We start from the raw sequence: 22,154 nt of genomic DNA, 5'->3' as shown, positions 1-22,154 counted from the left end.
GGCCTGTGTGATTGGTACAGCATAATATTTACTGGGATGACGATTTTGCAATAAAATTTAAAATAATTTTACCTAAAAGTTATTTTAAATTACGTAATACAAAAAATGTTACACAATTTATTTAATTTTGGTAATTTAAATAATTATATGTAAAAAAATTTGCATAATTAAATCTACGTGGAGTATATTGGTAATTTCTTCTAATAAAACAAGAGCAAATTGTTTTTATGGCAATATAAGTAAAATTACACACAACATCGTCTAACATTTTTAAACTTAATCAAGAATTAACACATATTTTAAAAACAACAACGTCCGATAAGGGATTTGAACCCTTGACCGTTGGATTAAAAGTCCAACGCTCTACCGACTGAGCTAACCGGGCACGTTTTCTATTACTGTGTGTTTTGCAACTTGGATTATAGTTACTGATTGTAAACGTTTTTTTGGCAACAATTAAATATAAATGCACTTCATATTTTATTTCTATTTTAATTATTTAAAAATAATTAAACACAAACATTTGTTATATTTTTGTTATTGTTTTAAGTAACCCTCTCGCTTATATTTACAAACTGTTAAATCGACAGACTTCGGTTTGTAAATGAGATAGTTACTTTTATGAGGCAATTACGCAAAGATAATTTGTAATTAGAATTACTATAATAATTACTACATCAACAATACGCTGAAGTAAGTGACGATGGTACTTTGTCCGATTAATTGTTTTACTTCATAAATTTAAAAGGCGTAAGTTAACGTTTAAACAATTAGTTATAATCAAAAACAGAATATTAATCAAATTACTTTGTTTATTCATGTTGAATAATTCGAATTCCAATGCATAAATTAATTTGGGAATTATTCGGTTGTTATGTGTTTGGTTAGTGATTAAAAAATATTATGAGTAGCGAGTTTCAAAGGATTTTTTAAACTACCATACTTAAAAATTTTATCTAAACTTTAAATTAGTTAACATATTTGATACTTTTCAATTTAGTTAATTTTTATAATTTGATTACCCATGTATCAGTTAGTTTGTGTATTTATGTTTGTAGCGTGAACATTGGCAACTTTCACATTACAAACTAACTTGGACAAATTTTATGACAACATAGATTGATGAAAATTACTGTTAAAATTTTAAATCTTGTTTAAAAGTTTGCACTTATTTGTGTAGGAACAACAACGCTTAATAATAGATTTGAATTATTAGCTTTTAAATTAAAACTCCAACATTCTACCGACTAAGTCACCTAACAACGCTTTTTAGTTTGATGTGCCAAGTTTCTTGTTTAAAATTACTTTGCGAGTTTCTGGTGCAAATAAAACATAATTTTATCTTGTATTTTATTTGCATTTTAAAAAATTAAAAAAAATAAACATAAAAGTTTGTTAAAGTTTTTTGTAGATTTTCAAGTATTTTTAAATTTTGCTAACTGAATGGGTTATTTTGATTTCCGTATAATTTTTTTAATAAAAATTGAAACAGCAAGTAACAAAGTTTATAGCTGATTAGATTATAATAAAATTTAGTTTAAGAATTAAACGAAATAAAACATTAATATTTCAACGTAAGAAAAACTAGTTTTAGTTTTGTAAATATCCTTGATAATCGTAATGTCCATAACGTAATGTTTGCAAGGAATTGTACGGAAAACAAAATAAATAATTAGTAAAGCACATAATTATAGTTATTTTTCATAATTATAGTTATCATTAAATAGGTATAAATGAAAATATTTAATGTTTTCTGGATTCGAATTAAATATTTAGACATAATTGTATTAAATTTTTAATTTGGGTAATTTCATAGCGTTTGTAACGAGTAATGAGATGTCTCCTACATGGTCTAGGGGTTAGGATTCCTGGCTTTCACCCAGGCGGCCCGGGTTCGATTCCCGGTGTAGGAATTTTTATTCAATTTTGATAACACAAATATTATTATGTTAAAATCACAGCTATTTTAAATCTGTTAGTAAGAATGAATTATAATTAATTTTTTGGCGTTTATTCTTGTCAGCCAAGTATAATTACTGGGGTCGGAACTTTAATAAACATTGGTGGTTTAGTTGTAGAATCCACGCCTGTCACGCTCGGGTTCGATTTTCAGCCAATGCAGTTTTTAATTAGTTCATGAGATCAAATTGTCAATTGATTTTATGATGCGACCGCTGATATGTTGGCTATATTATTAATTTTTATAATACATAGTTAAGAAAATTGAAAGAAACGATTATCCATTATATAATAAAAAAAATTAAAGCTTAATTTAAAAAGAAACAAGACTGGAGCTTTGCGATTTTAAACTGTATTCTGAATGAAACACTTTTTTATTAGGCAAAGACACAGAAAACATCTTAGTATTGATCACTTAAACAATATGTTAAATTACAATACAATTGTCCCTTTGCTGCATATTGTTTTACGATTTTCTATATATATATTTATAAAAATTTATCTGATTAATAAGAGAAAGAGTGTAAATATTAATAATTTATTCAATTTGGATAATTTAAATACTATTGTATGTGGTAAATTAATAATTTTATATGTTGTGTGTGTTTTATCCAATTAGTTAGTCTTTTATCGCTTCGAAGCGAAAAAAAGTTGGATCCATTAACTGTATTCAAGCGGGTGGGAAAATGCGCCACTATCTGCACGGGTATTGGATTAACGCTTAAAGCGGTTAATAGAGCAACTTAATAGTCGCTTTAGGTCTTAAAGGGGTGTTTAAGTGGTTGTTTTTAATACGGCAGCGAGGTGTAGTGGCCAAAACACTTGCTTATACTAAGGTCTCGGTTTCGAACCCTGTAACAGCACTTAATCAGCAGCTCGATCATCGGGCAATTAGAACCAATAATACTTAACCTGCAAGAAACAGTTGTTTCTATATGTTTAGCTCGTGCAGTTGACCTTTCCAGATCCAACATAAACTTATCAAAGAAAAACTTATATACAAAAAAAATGTATCAAATTTAAAAAAAAGTATAATTGACTAAATAAAGATTTGGTTTGGAATATTTAAAATTTAAATATTTTACATTTTATTTTTTAAAGCTTTAAGCGTTAATGCAATACCCCAGCAGACAGAGCCAATTTTCCACCCGCTTCAAACCAGTTATTGGTGCCCCTTTTTTTCGCTTCGACGCGATTAACGGCCAACTAATGGCCTGTGTGATTGGTACAGCATAATATTTACTGGGATGACAAATTTGCATTGAAATTAAAAATAATTTTACCTAAAATTTCTTTTAAATTACGTAATACAAAAAATGTTACACAATTTATCTAATTTTGGTAATTTAAATAATCATATGTAAAAAAATTTGCATAATTAAGTCTGTGTGGTGTATATTGGTAATTTCTTCTAATAAAACAAGAGCAAATTGTTTTTATGGCAATATAAGTAAATTTACACACAACATCGTCTAACATTTTTAAACTTAATCAAGAATTAACACATATTTTAAAAACAACAACGCCCGATAAGGGATTTGAACCCTTGACCGTTGGATTAAAAGTCCAACGCTCTACCGACTGAGCTAACCGGGCACGTTTTCTATTACTGTGTGTTTTGCAACTTGGATTATAGTTACTGATTGTAAACGTTTTTTTGGCAACAATTAAATATAAATGCACTTCATATTTTATTTCTATTTCAATTATTTAAAAATAATTAAACACAAACATTTGTTATATTTTTGTTATTGTTTTAAGTAACCCTCTCGCTTATATTTACAAACTGTTAAATCGACAGACTTCGGTTTGTAAATGAGATAGTTACTTTTATGAGGCAATTACGCAAAGATAATTTGTAATTAGAATTACTATAATAATTACTACATCAACAATACGCTGAAGTAAGTGACGATGGTACTTTGTCCGATTAATTGTTTTACTTCATAAATTTAAAAGGCGTAAGTTAACGTTTAAACAATTAGTTATAATCAAAAACAGAATATTAATCAAATTACTTTGTTTATTCATGTTGAATAATTCGAATTCCAATGCATAAATTAATTTGGGAATTATTCGGTTGTTATGTGTTTGGTTAGTGATTAAAAAATATTATGAGTAGCGAGTTTCAAAGGATTTTTTAAACTACCATACTTAAAAATTTTATCTAAACTTTAAATTAGTTAACATATTTGATACTTTTCAATTTAGTTAATTTTTATAATTTGATTACCCACGTATCAGTTAGTTTGTGTATTTATGTTTGTAGCGTGAACATTGGCAACTTTCACATTACAAACTAACTTGGACAAATTTTATGACAACATAGATTGATGAAAATTACTGTTAAAATTTTAAATCTTGTTTAAAAGTTTGCACTTATTTGTGTAGGAACAACAACGCTTAATAATAGATTTTAATTATTAGCTTTTAAATTAAAACTCCAACATTCTACCGACTAAGTCACCTAACAACGCTTTTTATTTTGATGTGCCAAGTTTCTTGTTTAAAATTACTTTGCGAGTTTCTGGTGCAAATAAAACATAATTTTATCTTGTATTTTATTTGCATTTTAAAAAATTTAAAAAAAATAAACATAAAAGTTTGTTAAAGTTTTTTGTAGATTTTCAAGTATTTTTAAATTTTGCTAACTGAATGGGTTATTTTGATTTCCGTATAATTTTTTTAATAAAAATTGAAACAGCAAGTAACAAAGTTTATAGCTGATTAGATTATAATAAAATTTAGTTTAAGAATTAAACGAAATAAAACATTAATATTTCGACGTAAGAAAAACTAGTTTTAGTTTTGTAAATATCCTTGATAATCGTAATGTCCATAACGTAATGTTTGCAAGGTATTGTACGGAAAACAAAATAAATAATTAGTAAAGCACATAATTATAGTTATTTTTCATAATTATAGTTATCATTAAATAGGTATAAATGAAAATATTTAATGTTTTCTGGATTCGAATTAAATATTTAGACATAATTGTATTAAATTTTTAATATGGGTAATTTCATAGCGTTTGTAACGAGTAATGAGTTGTCTCCTACATGGTCTAGGGGTTAGGATTCCTGGCTTTCACCCAGGCGGCCCGGGTTCGATTCCCGGTGTAGGAATTTTTATTCAATTTTGATAACACAAATATTATTATGTTAAAATCACAGCTACTTTAAATCTGTTAGTAAGAATGAATTATAATTAATTTTTTGGCGTTTATTCTTGTCAGCCAAGTATAATTACTGGGGTCGGAACTTTAATAAACATTGGTGGTTTAGTTGTAGAATCCACGCCTGTCACGCTCGGGTTCGATTTTCAGCCAATGCAGTTTTTAATTAGTTCATGAGATCAAATTGTCAATTGATTTTATGATGCAACCGCTGAGATGTTGGCTATATTATTAATTTTCATAATACATAGTTAAGAAAATTGAAAGAAACGATTATCCATTATATAATAAAAAAAATTAAAGCTTAATTTAAAAAAAAACAAGATTGGAGCTTTGCGATTTTAAACTGTATTCTGAATTAAACACTTTTTTATTAGGCAAAGACACAGAAAACATCTTAGTATTGATCACTTAAACAATATGTTAAATTACAATACAATTGTCCCTTTGCTGCATATTGTTTTACGATTTTCTATATATATATTTATAAAAATTTATCTGATTAATAAGAGAAAGAGTGTAAATATTAATAATTTATTCAATTTGGATAATTTAAATACTATTGTATGTGGTAAATTAATAATTTTATATGTTGTGTGTGTTTTATCCAATTAGTTAGTCTTTTATCGCTTCGAAGCGAAAAAAAGTTGGATCCATTAACTGCATTCAAGCGGGTGGGAAAATGCGCCACTATCTGCTGGGGTATTGGATTAACGCTTAAAGCGGTTAATAGAGCAACTTAATAGTCGCTTTAGGTCTTAAAGGGGTGTTTAAATGGTTGTTTTTAATACGGCAGCGAGGTGTAGTGGCCAAAACACTTGCTTATACTAAGGTCTCGGTTTCGAACCCTGTAACAGCACTTAATCAGCAGCTCGATCATCGGGCAATTAGAACCAATAATACTTAACCTGCAAGAAACAGTTGTTTCTATATGTTTAGCTCGTGCAGTTGACCTTTCCAGATCCAACATAAACTTATCGAAGAAAAACTTATATACAAAAAAAATGTATCAAATTTAAAAAAAAGTATAATTGACTAAATAAAGATTTGGTTTGGAATATTTAAAATTTAAATATTTTACATTTTATTTTTTAAAGCTTTAAGCGTTAATGCAATACCCCAGCAGACAGAGCCAATTTTCCACCCGCTTCAAAGCAGTTATTGGTGCCCCTTTTTTTCGCTTCGACGCGATTAACGGCCAACTAATGGCCTGTGTGATTGGTACAGCATAATATTTACTGGGATGACAAATTTGCATTGAAATTAAAAATAATTTTACCTAAAATTTCTTTTAAATTACGTAATACAAAAAATGTTACACAATTTATCTAATTTTGGTAATTTAAATAATCATATGTAAAAAAATTTGCATAATTAAGTCTGTGTGGTGTATATTGGTAATTTCTTCTAATAAAACAAGAGCAAATTGTTTTTATAGCAATATAAGTAAATTTACACACAACATCGTCTAACATTTTTAAACTTAATCAAGAATTAACACATATTTTAAAAACAACAACGCCCGATAAGGGATTTGAACCCTTGACCGTTGGATTAAAAGTCCAACGCTCTACCGACTGAGCTAACCGGGCACGTTTTCTATTACTGTGTGTTTTGCAACTTGGATTATAGTTACTGATTGTAAACGTTTTTTTGGCAACAATTAAATATAAATGCACTTCATATTTTATTTCTATTTTAATTATTTAAAAATAATTAAACACAAACATTTGTTATATTTTTGTTATTGTTTTAAGTAACCCTCTCGCTTATATTTACAAACTGTTAAATCGACAGATTTCGGTTTGTAAATGAGATAGTTACTTTTATGAGGCAATTACGCAAAGATAATTTGTAATTAGAATTACTATAATAATTACTACATCAACAATACGCTGAAGTAAGTGACGATGGTACTTTGTCCGATTAATTGTTTTACTTCATAAATTTAAAAGGCGTAAGTTAACGTTTAAACAATTAGTTATAATCAAAAACAGAATATTAATCAAATTACTTTGTTTATTCATGTTGAATAATTCGAATTCCAATGCATAAATTAATTTGGGAATTATTCGGTTGTTATGTGTTTGGTTAGTGATTAAAAAATATTATGAGTAGCGAGTTTCAAAGGATTTTTTAAACTACCATACTTAAAAATTTTATCTAAACTTTAAATTAGTTAACATATTTGATACTTTTCAATTTAGTTAATTTTTATAATTTGATTACCCACGTATCAGTTAGTTTGTGTATTTATGTTTGTAGCGTGAACATTGGCAACTTTCACATTACAAACTAACTTGGACAAATTTTATGACAACATAGATTGATGAAAATTACTGTTAAAATTTTAAATCTTGTTTAAAAGTTTGCACTTATTTGTGTAGGAACAACAACGCTTAATAATAGATTTGAATTATTAGCTTTTAAATTAAAACTCCAACATTCTACCGACTAAGTCACCTAACAACGCTTTTTATTTTGATGTGCCAAGTTTCTTGTTTAAAATTACTTTGCGAGTTTCTGGTGCAAATAAAACATAATTTTATCTTGTATTTTATTTGCATTTTAAAAAATTAAAAAAAAATAAACATAAAAGTTTGTTAAAGTTTTTTGTAGATTTTCAAGTATTTTTAAATTTTGCTAACTGAATGGGTTATTTTGATTTCCGTATAATTTTTTTAATAAAAATTGAAACAGCAAGTAACAAAGTTTATAGCTGATTAGATTATAATAAAATTTAGTTTAAGAATTAAACGAAATAAAACATTAATATTTCGACGTAAGAAAAACTAGTTTTAGTTTTGTAAGTATCCTTGATAATCGTAATGTCCATAACGTAATGTTTGCAAGGTATTGTACGGAAAACAAAATAAATAATTAGTAAAGCACATAATTATAGTTATTTTTCATAATTATAGTTATCATTAAATAGGTATAAATGAAAATATTTAATGTTTTCTGGATTCGAATTAAATATTTAGACATAATTGTATTAAATTTTTAATTTGGGTAATTTCATAGCGTTTGTAACGAGTAATGAAATGTCTCCTACATGGTCTAGGGGTTAGGATTCCTGGCTTTCACCCAGGCGGCCCGGGTTCGATTCCCGGTGTAGGAATTTTTATTCAATTTTGATAACACAAATATTATTATGTTAAAATCACAGCTACTTTAAATCTGTTAGTAAGAATGAATTATAATTAATTTTTTGGCGTTTATTCTTGTCAGCCAAGTATAATTACTAGGGTCGGAACTTTAATAAACATTGGTGGTTTAGTTGTAGAATCCACGCCTGTCACGCTCGGGTTCGATTTTCAGCCAATGCAGTTTTTAATTAGTTCATGAGATCAAATTGTCAATTGATTTTATGATGCGACCGCTGAGATGTTGGCTATATTATTAATTTTCATAATACATAGTTAAGAAAATTGAAAGAAACGATTATCCATTATATAATAAAAAAAATTAAAGCTTAATTTAAAAAAAAACAAGACTGGAGTTTTGCGATTTTAAACTGTATTCTGAATTAAACACTTTTTTATTAGGCAAAGACACAGAAAACATCTTAGTATTGATCACTTAAACAATATGTTAAATTACAATACAATTGTCCCTTTGCTGCATATTGTTTTACGATTTTCTATATATATATTTATAAAAATTTATCTGATTAATAAGAGAAAGAGTGTAAATATTAATAATTTATTCAATTTGGATAATTTAAATACTATTGTATGTGGTAAATTAATAATTTTATATGTTGTGTGTGTTTTATCCAATTAGTTAGTCTTTTATCGCTTCGAAGCGAAAATAAGTTGGATCCATTAACTGCATTCAAGCGGGTGGGAAAATGCGCCACTATCTGCTGGGGTATTGGATTAACGCTTAAAGCGGTTAATAGAGCAACTTAATAGTCGCTTTAGGTCTTAAAGGGGTGTTTAAATGGTTGTTTTTAATACGGCAGCGAGGTGTAGTGGCCAAAACACTTGCTTATACTAAGGTCTCGGTTTCGAACCCTGTAACAGCACTTAATCAGCAGCTCGATCATCGGGCAATTAGAACCAATAATACTTAACCTGCAAGAAACAGTTGTTTCTATATGTTTAGCTCGTGCAGTTGACCTTTCCAGATCCAACATAAACTTATCGAAGAAAAACTTATATACAAAAAAAATGTATCAAATTTAAAAAAAAGTATAATTGACTAAATAAAGATTTGGTTTGGAATATTTAAAATTTAAATATTTTACATTTTATTTTTTAAAGCTTTAAGCGTTAATGCAATACCCCAGCAGACAGAGCCAATTTTCCACCCGCTTCAAAGCAGTTATTGGTGCCCCTTTTTTTCGCTTCGACGCGATTAACGGCCAACTAATGGCCTGTGTGATTGGTACAGCATAATATTTACTGGGGTGACAAATTTGCATTGAAATTAAAAATAATTTTACCTAAAATTTCTTTTAAATTACGTAATACAAAAAATGTTACACAATTTATCTAATTTTGGTAATTTAAATAATCATATGTAAAAAAAATTGCATAATTAAGTCTGTGTGGTGTATATTGGTAATTTCTTCTAATAAAACAAGAGCAAATTGTTTTTATGGCAATATAAGTAAATTTACACACAACATCGTCTAACATTTTTAAACTTAATCAAGAATTAACACATATTTTAAAAACAACAACGCCCGATAAGGGATTTGAACCCTTGACCGTTGGATTAAAAGACCAACGCTCTACCGACTGAGCTAACCGGGCACGTTTTCTATTACTGTGTGTTTTGCAACTTGGATTATAGTTACTGATTGTAAACGTTTTTTTGGCAACAATTAAATATAAATGCACTTCATATTTTATTTCTATTTTAATTATTTAAAAATAATTAAACACAAACATTTGTTATATTTTTGTTATTGTTTTAAGTAACCCTCTCGCTTATATTTACAAACTGTTAAATCGACAGACTTCGGTTTGTAAATGAGATAGTTACTTTTATGAGGCAATTACGCAAAGATAATTTGTAATTAGAATTACTATAATAATTACTACATCAACAATACGCTGAAGTAAGTGACGATGGTACTTTGTCCGATTAATTGTTTTACTTCATAAATTTAAAAGGCGTAAGTTAACGTTTAAACAATTAGTTATAATCAAAAACAGAATATTAATCAAATTACTTTGTTTATTCATGTTGAATAATTCGAATTCCAATGCATAAATTAATTTGGGAGTTATTCGGTTGTTATGTGTTTGGTTAGTGATTAAAAAATATTATGAGTAGCGAGTTTCAAAGGATTTTTTAAACTACCATACTTAAAAATTTTATCTAAACTTTAAATTAGTTAACATATTTGATACTTTTCAATTTAGTTAATTTTTATAATTTGATTACCCACGTATCAGTTAGTTTGTGTATTTATGTTTGTAGCGTGAACATTGGCAACTTTCACATTACAAACTAACTTGGACAAATTTTATGACAACATAGATTGATGAAAATTACTGTTAAAATTTTAAATCTTGTTTAAAAGTTTGCACTTATTTGTGTAGGAACAACAACGCTTAATAATAGATTTGAATTATTAGCTTTTAAATTAAAACTCCAACATTCTACCGACTAAGTCACCTAACAACGCTTTTTATTTTGATGTGCCAAGTTTCTTGTTTAAAATTACTTTGCGAGTTTCTGGTGCAAATAAAACATAATTTTATCTTGTATTTTATTTGCATTTTAAAAAATTTAAAAAAAATAAACATAAAAGTTTGTTAAAGTTTTTTGTAGATTTTCAAGTATTTTTAAATTTTGCTAACAGAATGGGTTATTTTGATTTCCGTATAATTTTTTTAATAAAAATTGAAACAGCAAGTAACAAAGTTTATAGCTGATTAGATTATAATAAAATTTAGTTTAAGAATTAAACGAAATAAAACATTAATATTTCGACGTAAGAAAAACTAGTTTTAGTTTTGTAAATATCCTTGATAATCGTAATGTCCATAACGTAATGTTTGCAAGGTATTGTACGGAAAACAAAATAAATAATTAGTAAAGCACATAATTATAGTTATTTTTCATAATTATAGTTATCATTAAATAGGTATAAATGAAAATATTTAATGTTTTCTGGATTCGAATTAAATATTTAGACATAATTGTATTAAATTTTTAATTTGGGTAATTTCATAGCGTTTGTAACGAGTAATGAGATGTCTCCTACATGGTCTAGGGGTTAGGATTCCTGGCTTTCACCCAGGCGGCCCGGGTTCGATTCCCGGTGTAGGAATTTTTATTTAATTTTGATAACACAAATATTATTATGTTAAAATCACAGCTACTTTAAATCTGTTAGTAAGAATGAATTATAATTAATTTTTTGGCGTTTATTCTTGTCAGCCAAGTATAATTACTGGGGTCGGAACTTTAATAAACATTGGTGGTTTCGTTGTAGAATCCACGCCTGTCACGCTCGGGTTCGATTTTCAGCCAATGCAGTTTTTAATTAGTTCATGAGATCAAATTGTCAATTGATTTTATGATGCGACCGCTGAGATGTTGGCTATATTATTAATTTTCATAATACATAGTTAAGAAAATTGAAAGAAACGATTATCCATTATATAATAAAAAAAATTAAAGCTTAATTTAAAAAAAAACAAGATTGGAGCTTTGCGATTTTAAACTGTTTTCTGAATTAAACACTTTTTTATTAGGCAAAGACACAGAAAACATCTTAGTATTGATCACTTAAACAATATGTTAAATTACAATACAATTGTCCCTTTGCTGCATATTGTTTTACGATTTTCTATATATATATTTATAAAAATTTATCTGATTAATAAGAGAAAGAGTGTAAATATTAATAATTTATTCAATTTGGATAATTTAAATACTATTGTATGTGGTAAATTAATAATTTTATATGTTGTGTGTGTTTTATCCAATTAGTTAGTCTTTTATCGCTTCGAAGCGAAAAAAAGTTGGATCCATTAACTGCATTCAAGCGGGTGGGAAAATGCGCCACTATCTGCTGGGGTATTGGATTAACGCTTAAAGCGGTTAATAGAGCAACTTAATAGTCGCTTTAGGTCTTAAAGGGGTGTTTAAGTGGTTGTTTTTAATACGGCAGCGAGGTGTAGTGGCCAAAACACTTGCTTATACTAAGGTCTCGGTTTCGAACCCTGTAACAGCACTTAATCAGCAGCTCGATCATCGGGCAATTAGAACCAATAATACTTAACCTGCAAGAAACAGTTGTTTCTATATGTTTAGCTCGTGCAGTTGACCTTTCCAGATCCAACATAAACTTATCGAAGAAAAACTTATATACAAAAAAAATGTATCAAATTTAAAAAAAAGTATAATTGACTAAATAAAGATTTGGTTTGGAATATTTAAAATTTAAATATTTTACATTTTATTTTTTAAAGCTTTAAGCGTTAATGCAATACCCCAGCAGACAGAGCCAATTTTCCACCCGCTTCAAAGCAGTTATTGGTGCCCCTTTTTTTCGCTTCGACGCGATTAACGGCCAACTAATAGCCTGTGTGATTGGTACAGCATAATATTTACTGGGATGACAAATTTGCATTGAAATTAAAAATAATTTTACCTAAAATTTCTTTTAAATTACGTAATACAAAAAATGTTACAAAATTTATCTAATTTTGGTAATTTAAATAATCATATGTAAAAAAATTTGCATAATTAAGTCTGTGTGGTGTATATTGGTAATTTCTTCTAATAAAACAAGCGCAAATTGTTTTTATGGCAATATAAGTAAAATTACACACAACATCGTCTAACATTTTTAAACTTAATCTAGAATTAACACATATTTTAAAAACAACAACGCCCGATAAGGGATTTGAACCCTTGACCGTTGGATTAAAAGTCCAACGCTCTACCGACTGAGCTAACCGGGCACGTTTTCTATTACTGTGTGTTTTGCAACTTGGATTATAGTTACTGATTGTAAATGTTTTTTTGGCAACAATTAAATATAAATGCACTTCATATTTTATTTCTATTTTAATTATTTAAAAATAATTAAACACAAACATTTGTTATATTTTTGTTATTGTTTTAAGTAACCCTCTCGCTTATATTTACAAACTGTTAAATCGACAGACTTCGGTTTGTAAATGAGATAGTTACTTTTATGAGGCAATTACGCAAAGATAATTTGTAATTAGAATTACTATAATAATTACTACATCAACAATACGCTGAAGTAAGTGACGATGGTACTTTGTCCGATTAATTGTTTTACTTCATAAATTTAAAAGGCGTAAGTTAACGTTTAAACAATTAGTTATAATCAAAAACAGAATATTAATCAAATTACTTTGTTTGTTCATGTTGAATAATTCGAATTCCAATGCATAAATTAATTTGGGAATTATTCGGTTGTTATGTGTTTGGTTAGTGATTAAAAAATATTATGAGTAGCGAGTTTCAAAGGATTTTTTAAACTACCATACTTAAAAATTTTATCTAAACTTTAAATTAGTTAACATATTTGATACTTTTCAATTTAGTTAATTTTTATAATTTGATTACCCACGTATCAGTTAGTTTGTGTATTTATGTTTGTAGCGTGAACATTGGCAACTTTCACATTACAAACTAACTTGGACAAATTTTATGACAACATAGATTGATGAAAATTACTGTTAAAATTTTAAATCTTGTTTAAAAGTTTGCACTTATTTGTGTAGGAACAACAACGCTTAATAATAGATTTGAATTATTAGCTTTTAAATTAAAACTCCAACATTCTACCGACTAAGTCACCTAACAACGCTTTTTATTTTGATGTGCCAAGTTTCTTGTTTAAAATTACTTTGCGAGTTTCTGGTGCAAATAAAACATAATTTTATCTTGTATTTTATTTGCATTTTAAAAAATTTTAAAAAAATAAACATAAAAGTTTGTTAAAGTTTTTTGTAGATTTTCAAGTATTTTTAAATTTTGCTAACTGAATGGGTTATTTTGATTTCCGTATAATTTTTTTAATAAAAATTGAAACAGCAAGTAACAAAGTTTATAGCTGATTAGATTATAATAAAATTTAGTTTAAGAATTAAACGAAATAAAACATTAATATTTCGACGTAAGAAAAACTAGTTTTAGTTTTGTAAATATCCTTGATAATCGTAATGTCCATAACGTAATGTTTGCAAGGTATTGTACGGAAAACAAAATAAATAATTAGTAAAGCACATAATTATAGTTATTTTTCATAATTATAGTTATCATTAAATAGGTATAAATGAAAATATTTAATGTTTTCTGGATTCGAATTAAATATTTAGACATAATTGTATTAAATTTTTAATTTGGGTAACTTCATAGCGTTTGTAACAAGTAATGAGATGTCTCCTACATGGTCTAGGGGTTAGGATTCCTGGCTTTCACCCAGGCGGCCCGGGTTCGATTCCCGGTGTAGGAATTTTTATTCAATTTTGATAACACAAATATTATTATGTTAAAATCACAGCTACTTTAAATCTGTTAGTAAGAATGAATTATAATTAATTTTTTGGCGTTTATTCTTGTCAGCCAAGTATAATTACTGGGGTCGGAACTTTAATAAACATTGGTGGTTTAGTTGTAGAATCCACGCCTGTCACGCTCGGGTTCGATTTTCATCCAATGCAGTTTTTAATTAGTTCACGAGATCAAATTGTCAATTGATTTTATGATGCGACCGCTGAGATGTTGGCTATATTATTAATTTTCATAATACATAGTTAAGAAAATTGAAAGAAACGATTATCCATTATATAATAAAAAAAATTAAAGCTTAATTTTAAAAAAAAACAAGACTGGAGTTTTGCGATTTTAAACTGTATTCTGAATTAAACACTTTTTTATTAGGCAAAGACACAGAAAACATCTTAGTATTGATCACTTAAACAATATGTTAAATTACAATACAATTGTCCCTTTGCTGCATATTGTTTTACGATTTTCTATATATATATTTATAAAAATTTATCTGATTAATAAGAGAAAGAGTGTAAATATTAATAATTTATTCAATTTGGATAATTTAAATACTATTGTATGTGGTAAATTAATAATTTTATATGTTGTGTGTGTTTTATCCAATTAGTTAGTCTTTTATCGCTTCGAAGCGAAAAAAAGTTGGATCCATTAACTGCATTCAAGCGGGTGGGAAAATGCGCCACTATCTGCTGGGGTATTGGATTAACGCTTAAAGCGGTTAATAGAGCAACTTAATAGTCGCTTTAGGTCTTAAAGGGGTGTTTAAGTGGTTGTTTTTAATACGGCAGCGAGGTGTAGTGGCCAAAACACTTGCTTATACTAAGGTCTCGGTTTCGAACCCTGTAACAGCACTTAATCAGCAGCTCGATCATCGGGCAATTAGAACCAATAATACTTAACCTGCAAGAAACAGTTGTTTCTATATGTTTAGCTCGTGCAGTTGACCTTTCCAGATCCAACATAAACTTATCGAAGAAAAACTTATATACAAAAAAAATGTATCAAATTTAAAAAAAAGTATAATTGACTAAATAAAGATTTGGTTTGGAATATTTAAAATTTAAATATTTTACATTTTATTTTTTAAAGCTTTAAGCGTTAATGCAATACCCCAGCAGACAGAGCCAATTTTCCACCCGCTTTAAAGCAGTTATTGGTGCCCCTTTTTTTCGCTTCGACGCGATTAACGGCCAACTAATAGCCTATGTGATTGGTACAGCATAATATTTACTGGGATGACAAATTTGCATTGAAATTAAAAATAATTTTACCTAAAATTTCTTTTAAATTACGTAATACAAAAAATGTTACACAATTTATCTAATTTTGGTAATTTAAATAATCATATGTAAAAAAATTTGCATAATTAAGTCTGTGTGGTGTATATTGGTAATTTCTTCTAATAAAACAAGAGCAAATTGTTTTTATGGCAATATAAGTAAATTTACACACAACATCGTCTAACATTTTTAAACTTAAACAAGAATTAACACATATTTTAAAAACAACAACGCCCGATAAGGGATTTGAACCCTTGACCGTTGGATTAAAAGTCCAACGCTCTACCGACTGAGCTAACCGGGCACGTTTTCTATTACTGTGTGATTTGCAACTTGGATTATAGTTACTGATTGTAAACGTTTTTTTGGCAACAATTAAATATAAATGCACTTCATATTTTATTTCTATTTTAATTATTTAAAAATAATTAAACACAAACATTTGTTATATTTTTGTTATTGTTTTAAGTAACCCTCTCGCTTATATTTACAAACTGTTAAATCGACAGACTTCGGTTTGTAAATGAGATAGTTACTTTTATGAGGCAATTACGCAAAGATAATTTGTAATTAGAATTACTATAATAATTACTACATCAACAATACGCTGAAGTAAGTGACGATGGTACTTTGTCCGATTAATTGTTTTACTTCATAAATTTAAAAGGCGTAAGTTAACGTTTAAACAATTAATTATAATCACAAACAGAATATTAATCAAATTACTTTGTTTATTCATGTTGAATAATTCGAATTCCAATGCATAAATTAATTTGGGAATTATTCGGTTGTTATGTGTTTGGTTAGTGATTAAAAAATATTATGAGTAGCGAGTTTCAAAGGATTTTTTAAACTACCATACTTAAAAATTTTATCTAAACTTTAAATTAGTTAACATATTTGATACTTTTCAATTTAGTTAATTTTTATAATTTGATTACCCACGTATAAGTTAGTTTGTGTATTTATGTTTGTAGCGTGAACATTGGCAACTTTCACATTACAAACTAACTTGGACAAAGTTTATGACAACATAGATTGATGAAAATTACTGTTAAAATTTTAAATCTTGTTTAAAAGTTTGCACTTATTTGTGTAGGAACAACAACGCTTAATAATAGATTTTAATTATTAGCTTTTAAATTAAAACTCCAACATTCTACCGACTAAGTCACCTAACAACGCTTTTTATTTTGATGTGCCAAAATTTAAAATTACTTTGCGAGTTTCTGGTGCAAATAAAACATAATTTTATCTTGTATTTTATTTGCATTTTAAAAAATTTAAAAAAAATAAACATAAAAGTTTGTTAAAGTTTTTTGTAGATTTTCAAGTATTTTTAAATTTTGCTAACTGAATGGGTTATTTTGATTTCCGTATAATTTTTTTAATAAAAATTGAAACAGTAAGTAACAAAGTTTATAGCTGATTAGATTATAATAAAATTTAGTTTAAGAATTAAACGAAATAAAACATTAATATTTCGACGTAAGAAAAACTAGTTTTAGTTTTGTAAATATCCTTGATAATCGTAATGTCCATAACGTAATGTTTGCAAGGTATTGTACGGAAAACAAAATAAATAATTAGTAAAGCACATAATTATAGTTATTTTTCATAATTATAGTTATCATTAGATAGGTATAAATGAAAATATTTAATGTTTTCTGGATTCGAATTAAATATTTAGACATAATTGTATTAAATTTTTAATTTGGGTAATTTCATAGCGTTTGTAACGAGTAATGAGATGTCTCCTACATGGTCTAGGGGTTAGGATTCCTGGCTTTCACCCAGGCGGCCCGGGTTCGATTCCCGGTGTAGGAATTTTTATTCAATTTTGATAACACAAATATTATTATGTTAAAATCACAGCTACTTTAAATCTGTTAGTAAGAATGAATTATAATTAATTTTTTGGCGTTTATTCTTGTCAGCCAAGTATAATTACTGGGGTCGGAACTTTAATAAACATTGGTGGTTTAGTTGTAGAATCCACGCCTGTCACGCTCGGGTTCGATTTTCAGCCAATGCAGTTTTTAATTAGTTCATGAGATCAAATTGTCAATTGATTTTATGATGCAACCGCTGAGATGTTGGCTATATTATTAATTTTCATAATACATAGTTAAGAAAATTGAAAGAAACGATTATCCATTATATAATAAAAAAAATTAAAGCATAATTTAAAAAAAAACAAGATTGGAGCTTTGCGATTTTAAACGGTATTCTGAATTAAACACTTTTTTATTAGGCAAAGACGCAGAAAACATCTTAGTATTGATCACTTAAACAATATGTTAAATTGCAATACAATTGTCCCTTTGCTGCATATTGTTTTACGATTTTCTATATATATATTTATAAAAATTTATCTGATTAATAAGAGAAAGAGTGTAAATATTAATAATTTATTCAATTTGGATAATTTAAATACTATTGTATGTGGTAAATTAATAATTTTATATGTTGTGTGTGTTTTATCCAATTAGTTAGTCTTTTATCGCTTCGAAGCGAAAAAAAGTTGGATCCATTAACTGCATTCAAGCGGGTGGGAAAATGCGCCACTATCTGCTGGGGTATTGGATTAACGCTTAAAGCGGTTAATAGAGCAACTTAATAGTCGCTTTAGGTCTTAAAGGGGTGTTTAAGTGGTTGTTTTTAATACGGCAGCGAGGTGTAGTGGCCAAAACACTTGCTTATACTAAGGTCTCGGTTTCGAACCCTGTAACAGCACTTAATCAGCAGCTCGATCATCGGGCAATTAGAACCAATAATACTTAACCTGCAAGAAACAGTTGTTTCTATATGTTTAGCTCGTGCAGTTGACCTTTCCAGATCCAACATAAACTTATCGAAGAAAAACTTATATACAAAAAAAATGTATCAAATTTAAAAAAAAGTATAATTGACTAAATAAAGATTTGGTTTGGAATATTTAAAATTTAAATATTTTACATTTTATTTTTTAAAGCTTTAAGCGTTAATGCAATACCCCAGCAGACAGAGCCAATTTTCCACCCGCTTCAAAGCAGTTATTGGTGCCCCTTTTTTTCGCTTCGACGCGATTAACGGCCAACTAATAGCCTGTGTGATTGGTACAGCATAATATTTACTGGGATGACAAATTTGCATTGAAATTAAAAATAATTTTACCTAAAATTTTTTTTAAATTACGTAATACAAAAAATGTTACACAATTTATCTAATTTTGGTAATTTAAATAATCATATGTAAAAAAATTTGCATAATTAAGTCTGTGTGGTGTATATTGGTAATTTCTTCTAATAAAACAAGAGCAAATTGTTTTTATGGCAATATAAGTAAATTTACACACAACATCGTCTAACATTTTTAAACTTAATCAAGAATTAATACATATTTTAAAAACAACAACGCCCGATAAGGGATTTGAACCCTTGACCGTTGGATTAAAAGTCCAACGCTCTACCGACTGAGCTAACCGGGCACGTTTTCTATTACTGTGTGTTTTGCAACTTGGATTATAGTTACTGATTGTAAAAACGTTTTTTTGGCAACAATTAAATATAAATGCACTTCATATTTTATTTCTATTTTAATTATTTAAAAATAATTAAACACAAACATTTGTTATATTTTTGTTATTGTTTTAAGTAACCCTCTCGCGTATATTTACAAACTGTTAAATCGACAGACTTCGGTTTGTAAATGAGATAGTTACTTTTATGAGGCAATTACGCAAAGATAATTTGTAATTAGAATTACTATAATAATTACTACATCAACAATACGCTGAAGTAAGTGACGATGGTACTTTGTCCGATTAATTGTTTTACTTCATAAATTTAAAAGGCGTAAGTTAACGTTTAAACAATTAGTTATAATCAAAAACAGAATATTAATCAAATTACTTTGTTTATTCATGTTGAATAATTCGAATTCCAATGCATAAATTAATTTGGGAATTATTCGGTTGTTATGTGTTTGGTTAGTGATTAAAAAATATTATGAGTAGCGAGTTTCAAAGGATTTTTTAAACTACCATACTTAAAAATTTTATCTAAACTTTAAATTAGTTAACATATTTGATACTTTTCAATTTAGTTAATTTTTATAATTTGATTGCCCACGTATCAGTTAGTTTGTGTATTTATGTTTGTAGCGTGAACATTGGCAACTTTCACATTACAAACTAACTTGGACAAATTTTATGACAACATAGATTGATGAAAATTACTGTTAAAATTTTAAATCTTGTTTAAAAGTTTGCACTTATTTGTGTAGGAACAACAACGCTTAATAATAGATTTTAATTATTAGCTTTTAAATTAAAACTCCAACATTCTACCGACTAAGTCACCTAACAACGCTTTTTATTTTGATGTGCCAAGTTTCTTGTTTAAAATTACTTTGCGAGTTTCTGGTGCAAATAAAACATAAGTTTATCTTGTATTTTATTTGCATTTTAAAAAATTTAAAAAAAATAAACATAAAAGTTTGTTAAAGTTTTTTGTAGATTTTCAAGTATTTTTAAATTTTGCTAACTGAATGGGTTATTTTGATTTCCGTATAATTTTTTTAATAAAAATTGAAACAGCAAGTAACAAAGTTTATAGCTGATTAGATTATAATAAAATTTAGTTTAAGAATTAAACGAAATAAAACATTAATATTTCGACGTAAGAAAAACTAGTTTTAGTTTTGTAAATATCCTTGATAATCGTAATGTCCATAACGTAATGTTTGCAAGGAATTGTACGGAAAACAAAATAAATAATTAGTAAAGCACATAATTATAGTTATTTTTCATAATTATAGTTATCATTAAATAGGTATAAATGAAAATATTTAATGTTTTCTGGATTCGAATTAAATATTTAGACATAATTGTATTAAATTTTTAATTTGGGTAATTTCATAGCGTTTGTAACGAGTAATGAGATGTCTCCTACATGGTCTAGGGGTTAGGATTCCTGGCTTTCACCCAGGCGGCCCGGGTTCGATTCCCGGTGTAGGAATTTTTATTCAATTTTGATAACACAAATATTATTATGTTAAAATCACAGCTATTTTAAATCTGTTAGTAAGAATGAATTATAATTAATTTTTTGGCGTTTATTCTTGTCAGCCAAGTATAATTACTGGGGTCGGAACTTTAATAAACATTGGTGGTTTAGTTGTAGAATCCACGCCTGTCACGCTCGGGTTCGATTTTCAGCCAATGCAGTTTTTAATTAGTTCATGAGATCAAATTGTCAATTGATTTTATGATGCGACCGCTGATATGTTGGCTATATTATTAATTTTTATAATACATAGTTAAGAAAATTGAAAGAAACGATTATCCAATATATAATAAAAAAAATTAAAGCTTAATTTAAAAAGAAACAAGACTGAAGCTTTGCGATTTTAAACTGTATTCTGAATGAAACACTTTTTTATTAGGCAAAGACACAGAAAACATCTTAGTATTGATCACTTAAACAATATGTTAAATTACAATACAATTGTCCCTTTGCTGCATATTGTTTTACGATTTTCTATATATATATTTATAAAAATTTATCTGATTAATAAGAGAAAGAGTGTAAATATTAATAATTTATTCAATTTGGATAATTTAAATACTATTGTATGTGGTAAATTAATAATTTTATATGTTGTGTGTGTTTTATCCAATTAGTTAGTCTTTTATCGCTTCGAAGCGAAAAAAAGTTGGATCCATTAACTGCATTCAAGCGGGTGGGAAAATGCGCCACTATCTGCTGGGGTATTGGATTAACGCTTAAAGCGGTTAATAGAGCAACTTAATAGTCGCTTTAGGTCTTAAAGGGGTGTTTAAGTGGTTGTTTTTAATACGGCAGCGAGGTGTAGTGGCCAAAACACTTGCTTATACTAAGGTCTCGGTTTCGAATCCTGTAACAGCACTTAATCAGCAGCTCGATCATCGGGCAATTAGAACCAATAATACTTAACCTGCAAGAAACAGTTGTTTCTATATGTTTAGCTCGTGCAGTTGACCTTTCCAGATCCAACATAAACTTATCGAAGAAAAACTTATATACAAAAAAAATGTATCAAATTTAAAAAAAAGTATAATTGACTAAATAAAGATTTGGTTTGGAATATTTAAAATTTAAATATTTTACATTTTATTTTTTAAAGTTTTAAGCGTTAATGCAATACCCCAGCAGACAGAGCCAATTTTCCACCCGCTTCAAAGCAGTTATTGGTGC

General features: G+C 27.7%; 12 non-coding genes across 12 annotated transcripts; 7 read left to right on the top strand and 5 right to left on the bottom strand.

Moving 5' to 3' along the window:
- The first annotated feature begins 1,841 nt into the window (after window positions 1-1,841).
- Trnae-uuc (transfer RNA glutamic acid (anticodon UUC)) lies at window positions 1,842-1,913 on the top strand. Its single transcript has one exon. It is a non-coding gene; the product is annotated as a tRNA-Glu (tRNA).
- A 1,569-nt stretch (window positions 1,914-3,482) lies between these two features.
- Window positions 3,483-3,555, bottom strand: Trnak-uuu (transfer RNA lysine (anticodon UUU)). Its single transcript has one exon. It is a non-coding gene; the product is annotated as a tRNA-Lys (tRNA).
- Window positions 3,556-5,012: 1,457 nt separating this feature from the next.
- On the top strand, window positions 5,013-5,084 carry Trnae-uuc (transfer RNA glutamic acid (anticodon UUC)). Its single transcript has one exon. It is a non-coding gene; the product is annotated as a tRNA-Glu (tRNA).
- Window positions 5,085-6,653: 1,569 nt separating this feature from the next.
- On the bottom strand, window positions 6,654-6,726 carry Trnak-uuu (transfer RNA lysine (anticodon UUU)). Its single transcript has one exon. It is a non-coding gene; the product is annotated as a tRNA-Lys (tRNA).
- A 1,457-nt stretch (window positions 6,727-8,183) lies between these two features.
- On the top strand, window positions 8,184-8,255 carry Trnae-uuc (transfer RNA glutamic acid (anticodon UUC)). The gene has a single exon. It is a non-coding gene; the product is annotated as a tRNA-Glu (tRNA).
- A 3,099-nt stretch (window positions 8,256-11,354) lies between these two features.
- Window positions 11,355-11,426, top strand: Trnae-uuc (transfer RNA glutamic acid (anticodon UUC)). Its single transcript has one exon. It is a non-coding gene; the product is annotated as a tRNA-Glu (tRNA).
- Window positions 11,427-12,995: 1,569 nt separating this feature from the next.
- Trnak-uuu (transfer RNA lysine (anticodon UUU)) lies at window positions 12,996-13,068 on the bottom strand. The gene has a single exon. It is a non-coding gene; the product is annotated as a tRNA-Lys (tRNA).
- Window positions 13,069-14,525: 1,457 nt separating this feature from the next.
- On the top strand, window positions 14,526-14,597 carry Trnae-uuc (transfer RNA glutamic acid (anticodon UUC)). Its single transcript has one exon. It is a non-coding gene; the product is annotated as a tRNA-Glu (tRNA).
- A 1,570-nt stretch (window positions 14,598-16,167) lies between these two features.
- Trnak-uuu (transfer RNA lysine (anticodon UUU)) lies at window positions 16,168-16,240 on the bottom strand. Its single transcript has one exon. It is a non-coding gene; the product is annotated as a tRNA-Lys (tRNA).
- A 1,451-nt stretch (window positions 16,241-17,691) lies between these two features.
- On the top strand, window positions 17,692-17,763 carry Trnae-uuc (transfer RNA glutamic acid (anticodon UUC)). Its single transcript has one exon. It is a non-coding gene; the product is annotated as a tRNA-Glu (tRNA).
- A 1,569-nt stretch (window positions 17,764-19,332) lies between these two features.
- Trnak-uuu (transfer RNA lysine (anticodon UUU)) lies at window positions 19,333-19,405 on the bottom strand. Its single transcript has one exon. It is a non-coding gene; the product is annotated as a tRNA-Lys (tRNA).
- A 1,459-nt stretch (window positions 19,406-20,864) lies between these two features.
- Window positions 20,865-20,936, top strand: Trnae-uuc (transfer RNA glutamic acid (anticodon UUC)). The gene has a single exon. It is a non-coding gene; the product is annotated as a tRNA-Glu (tRNA).
- Window positions 20,937-22,154: the final 1,218 nt, after the last annotated feature.

This window comes from Corella eumyota, chromosome 7 (genome assembly GCF_963082875.1).
Source record: "Corella eumyota chromosome 7, kaCorEumy4.1, whole genome shotgun sequence".
Taxonomy (NCBI): Eukaryota; Metazoa; Chordata; class Ascidiacea; order Phlebobranchia; family Corellidae; genus Corella; species Corella eumyota.
This window is presented reverse-complemented; position numbering and strand designations above follow the sequence as displayed.